The sequence below is a fragment of the Oncorhynchus gorbuscha genome, linkage group LG05 (genome assembly GCF_021184085.1).
Source record: "Oncorhynchus gorbuscha isolate QuinsamMale2020 ecotype Even-year linkage group LG05, OgorEven_v1.0, whole genome shotgun sequence".
NCBI lineage: Eukaryota > Metazoa > Chordata > Actinopteri > Salmoniformes > Salmonidae > Oncorhynchus > Oncorhynchus gorbuscha.
In genome coordinates this window covers 45027503-45033502 of record NC_060177.1, presented here as the reverse complement: position 1 = coordinate 45033502, position 6000 = coordinate 45027503, and positions in this window count along the sequence as shown.

Here is a 6000-nt window from a genome sequence, read left to right as displayed (position 1 = left end):
GCTCCTTTGCACCCCAGTATCTCTACTTGCACATTCATCTTCTGCACATCTACCATTGCAGTGTTTAATTGTTATATTGTAATTATTTAATCAAATCAAAGTTTATTTGTCACGTGCGCCGAATACAACAGGTGTAGACCTTACAGAGAAATCCTTACTTACAGGCTCTAACCAATAGTGCGAAAAAAAAGGTGTGTGTGTGTGTGTGTGTGTGTGTGTGTGTGTGTGTGTGTGTGTGTGTGTGTGTGTGTGTGTGTGTGTGTGTGTGTGTGTGTGTGTGTGTGTGTGTGTGTGTGTGTGTGTGTGTGTGTGTGTGTGTGTGTGTGTGTGTGTGTGTGTGTGTGTGTGTGTGTGTGTGTGTGTGTGTAGGTAAGTAAAGAAATAAAACAACAGTAAAAATACATTTGAAAATAAGAGTAGCGAGGCTACTTGTCAGGCTTATTGAGGTAGTATGTACATGTAAGTATGGTTAAAGTGACTATGCATATATGATGAACAGAGAGTAGCAGTTGCATAAAAGGAGGGGTTGGCGGGAGGTGGGACACAATGCAAATAGCCCAGTTAGCCAATGTGCCGGGATCACTGGTTGGTCGGGCCAATTGAGGTAGTATGTACATGGGATGTATGGTTAAAGTGACTATGTATATAAGATAAACAGAGAGTAGCAGCGGAGTAAAAGAGGGGTTGGGTGGGGGCACACCATGCAAATAGTCCGGGTAACCATTGGTTACCTGTTCAGAAGTCTTATGGCTTGGGGGTAAAAACTGTTGAGAAGCCTTTTTGTCCTAGACTTGGCACTCCGGTACCGCTTACCCTCTCTCTCCAGATGAAATCTCGCGTCTTGTGACGGCCGGCCGCCCAACAACCTGCCCTCTTGACCCTATCCCCTCCTCTCTTCTCCAGACCATTTCCGGAGACCTTCTCCCTTACCTCACCTCGCTCATCAACACATCCCTGACCGCTGGCTACGTCCCTTCCGTCTTCAAGAGAGCGAGAGTTGCACCCCTTCTGAAAAAACCTACACTCGATCCCTCCGATGTCAACAACTACAGACCAGTATCCCTTCTTTCTTTTCTCTCCAAAACTCTTGAACGTGCAGTCCTTGGCCAGCTCTCCCGCTATCTCTCTCAGAATGACCTTCTTGATCCAAATCAGTCAGGTTTCAAGACTAGTCATTCAACTGAGACTGCTCTTCTCTGTATCACGGAGGCGCTCTGCACCGCTAAAGCTAACTCTCTCTCCTCTGCTCTCATCCTTCTAGACCTATCGGCTGCCTTCGATACTGTGAACCATCAGATACTCCTCTCCACCCTCTCCGAGTTGGGCATCTCCGGCGCAGCCCACGCTTGGATTGCGTCCTACCTGACAGGTCGCTCCTACCAGGTGGCGTGGCGAGAATCTGTCTCCTCACCACGCGCTCTCACCACTGGTGTCCCCCAGGGCTCTGTTCTAGGCCCTCTCCTATTCTCGCTATACACCAAGTCACTTGGCTCTGTCATAACCTCACATGGTCTCTCCTATCATTGCTATGCAGACGACACACAATTAATCTTCTCCTTTCCCCTTCTGATGACCAGGTGGCGAATCGCATCTCTGCATGTCTGGCAGACATATCAGTGTGGATGACGGATCACCACCTCAAGCTGAACCTCGGCAAGACGGAGCTGCTCTTCCTCCCGGGGAAGGACTGCCCGTTCCATGATCTCGCCATCACGGTTGACAACTCCATTGTGTCCTCCTCCCAGAGGGCTAAGAACCTTGGCGTGATCCTGGACAACACCCTGTCGTTCTCAACTAACATCAAGGCGGTGGCCCGTTCCTGTAGGTTCATGCTCTACAACATCCGCAGAGTACGACCCTGCCTCACACAGGAAGCGGCGCAGGTCCTAATCCAGGCACTTGTCATCTCCCGTCTGGATTACTGCAACTCGCTGTTGGCTGGGCTCCCTGCCTGTGCCATTAAACCCCTACAACTCATCCAGAACACCGCAGCCCGTCTGGTGTTCAACCTTCCCAAGTTCTCTCATGTCACCCCGCTCCTCCGCTCTCTCCACGGGCTTCCAGTTGAAGCTCGCATCCGCTACAGGAGACCATGGTGCTTGCCTACGGAGCTGTGAGGGGAATGGCACCTCAGTACCTCCAGGCTCTGATCAGGCCCTACACCCAAACAAGGGCACTGCGTTCATCCACCTCTGGCCTGCTCGCCTCCCTACCACTGAGGAAGTACAGTTCCCGCTCAGCCCAGTCTAAACTGTTCGCTGCTCTGGCCCCCCAATGGTGGAACAAACTCCCTCACGACGCCAGGACAGCGGAGTCAATCACCACCTTCCGGAGACACCTGAAACCCCACCTCTTTAAGGAATACCTAGGATAGGATAAGTAATCCTTCTCACCCCCACCCCCCCCTTTAAGATTTAGATGCACTATTGTAAAGTGACTGTTCCACTGGATGTCATAAGGTGAATGCACCAATTTGTAAGTCGCTCTGGATAAGAGCGTCTGCTAAATGACTTAAATGTAAATGTAAATGTACCATGCGGCAGTAGAGAGAACAGCCTATGACTGGGTGGCTGGGGTCTTTGACAATTTCTAGGACCTTCCTCTGACACCGCCTGGTGTAGAGGACCTGGATGGCAGGCAGCTTTGCCCCAGTGATGTATTGGGCCGTATGCACTACCCTCTGAAGTGCCTTGCGGTCAGAGGCCGAGCTATTGCCGTACCAGGCAGTGATGGAACCAGTCAGGATTCTCTCGATGTTGCAGCTGTAGAACCTTTTGAGGATCTCAGGACCCATGCCAAATCGTTTTAGTTTCCTGAAGGGGAATAGGCTTTGTCGTGTCCTCTTCACGACTGTCTTGGTGTGTTTGGACCATTCTAGTTTGTTGGTGATGTGGACACCAAGGAATTTGAAGCTCTCAACCTGCTCCACTACAGCCCTGTCAATGAGAATGGGGACGGGGTCTGTGCTCCTTTTCCTGTAGTCCACAATCAACTCCTTAGTCTTGGTTACGTTGAGGGATAGGTTGTTATTCTGGCACCACCCGGCCAGGCCTTTCACCTCTTCCCTATAGGCTGTCTCGTCGTTGTCGGTGATCAGGCCTACCACTGTTGTGTCATCTGAAAACTTAATGATGGTGATGGAGAGGTGCCTGGCCATGCAGTCGTGGGTGAACAGGGAGTACAGGAGGGGACTGAGCACGCACCCCTGGGGAGCTCCAGTGTTGAAGATCAGTGTGGCAGATATGTTGCTACCTACCCACACCACCTGGGGGCGACGCATTAGGAAGTCCAGGATCCAGTTGCAGAGGGAGGTGTTTAGTCCCAGGTTCCTTAGCTTAGTGATGAGCTTTGAGGGTACTATGGTGTTGAACGCTGAGCTGTAGTCAATGAATAGCATTCTCACATAGGTGTTATTTTGTCCAGGTGGGAAAGGGCAGTGTGGAGTGCAATAGAGATTGCATCATCTGTGGATCTGTTTGGGCGCTGTGCAAATTGGAGTGGGTCTAGGGTTTCTGGGATTATGGTGTTAATGTGAGCCATTATCAGCCTTTCAATGCACTTCATTGCTACAGACGTGAGTCTGTAGTCATTTAGGCAGGTAGCCTTTGTATGCTTGGGCACAGGGACTATGGTGGTCTTCTTGAAGCATGTTGGTATTACAGACTCAATCAGGGACATGTTGAAAATGTCAGTGAAGACACCTGCCAGTTGGTCAGCACATGCCTGGAGCACACGTCCTGGTAATCCGTCTGGACCCGCAGCCTTGTGTATGTTGACCTGTTTAAACGTCTTACTCACGTCGGCTATGGAGAGCGTGATCCCACAGTTGTCCGGAACAGCTGATGCTCTCATGCATGCCTCAGTGTTGCTTGCCTCGAAGCGAGCATAGAAGTGATTTAGCTCGTCTGCTAGGCTCCTGTCACTGGGCAGCTCGTGGCTGTGCTTCCCTTTGTAGTCTGTAATCGTTTACAAGCCCTGCCACATCCGACGAGCGTCGGAGCCGGTGTAGTATGATTCAATCTTAGCCCTGTATCGACGCTTTGCCTGTTTGATGGTTCGTCGCAGGGCGTAGTGGGATTTCTTTTAAGCTTCCGAGTTATAGTCCCGCTCCTTGAAAGCGGCAGCTCTACCCTTTTGCTCAGTGCGAATGTTGCCTGTAATGCATGGCTTCTGGTTGGGGTATGTGCGTACAGTCACTGTAGTGACGACATCCTCAATGCACTTATTGATAAAGCCAGTGAGTGGTGTGGTGTATTCCTCAATGTCATCGGAAGAATCCCGGAACATGTTCCAGTCTGTGATAGCAAAACAGTCCTGTAGTTTAGCATCTGCTTCATCTGACCATTTTTTTATAGACCGAGTCACTGGTGCTGCCTGCTTTAATTTTTGCTTGTAAGCAGGAATCAGGAGGATGGAGTTGTGGTCGGATTTACCAAATGGAGGGCGAGGGAGAGCTTTGTACGCATCTCTGTGTGTGGAGTAAAGGTGGTCAAGAGTTTATTTCTCTCTGGTTACACATGTCAGCACATGCCCGGAGCACACGTCCTGGTAAATCCGTCTGGCCCCAAAGCCTTGTGTATGTTGACGCTTGCTGATAGAAATGACATAACACTGACTTAAGTTTCCCTGCATTAAAGTCCCTGGCCACTAGGAGCGCCACCTCTGGATGAGTGTTTTCCTGTTTGCTTTAATGGTGGTATACAGCTCATTGAGTGTGGTCTTAGTGGCAGCATCATTCTGTTGTGGTATGTAGACAGCTACAACAAATACAGATATAAACTTTCTAGGTAGATAGTGTGGTCTACAGCTTATCTTGAGATACTCTATCTCAGGCAAGCAAAACCTCAACAGCTGTGCTGGAACGCAAACGATATGGTTTGAGTACAGTTGGCGAGAATGAGGGGACGACGGTGAAGAAGTGAACAGTAGTTTATGGTTCGAGTGCCATTCACGAGCAAGGATGTTTTTTTAGTGACCTGTTTGCAGTCTCGAAGACGGCGAAGGATGAATTGGGTAAAGTGGAATCATTCAGTGACCAGGAGCGGCGATGCTGATTTTGTGTGTGCCAAAAGTGCAAAAGGAGAGAGCTCTGTGGCTCAACAAGATGTCGACGTATGATGTGGAAAGCTATGACAGAAAGAGGGATTTAGGCAGTGAGCCATTATCACGCATTATTATGCGTCATAGGTTTGATGAAGTGGTTCTCCCAACTTTGCAAAACTTGGGCATGTGAGATATGTGGTGAGATCATATGTGCAGTGTTATAATTGTAAAACGTTTGGACATGTGGCAAGTGTTTTTCGAAGGAGTAAATATGTAGTGATTGAAGAGTCCGGTGAAGCATATTGTTGTAAATGTGATGGGAATCATGTTCCCAAGTTCCCGGAGTGCCCTGTACAAATGAAGGAGGCCGCAGTAGCTAAGATCAGGGCCATCCAGCAGGTCTGTGCGTAGAGAGGAGATGGTAGTGGGTGTCCCACAGTCTGCAGCGAATTATACATGCAGGAGAAGGAGCCCGACACTAATAGTGAAGAAGGTGGGCTTTGTTGTGTTTATAGCGCAAGTGATCAATTGCACTAGTCAAACAAACAAAAAATCAAAGAAGCTAGACATCATTGTGAATGCAGCAAATAGATTTCTGGATCAACAGGTCTTTACAGCCGAAATGTTACAGGGAGTACTGAATGAAGATGTTCCCCCTTCCCAGGTTCCTGAGCCTGTGTAGGGATCTGAATAGGACAGTTTATTAATTTTTTTAATAAAAAAAAAACGTTCAGGGTAGTAGCGTGAATTTGGTTAGTGTTTTTGGTAATTAGTATTAGTATTCGGTACTCCATGCAGTAGGTGGCAGCAATACACCTTATGAGTATACCCTGCCAATAAACATCAAAAAAGAACGCTGCTCTAGCAAAGATTTGTATAACGAAACGAAGATAGATCACAGCTTGTCGTTTCCAATGAGAACACGAGTCATAGTGGGCAGAACAAGCAAGGAGATGG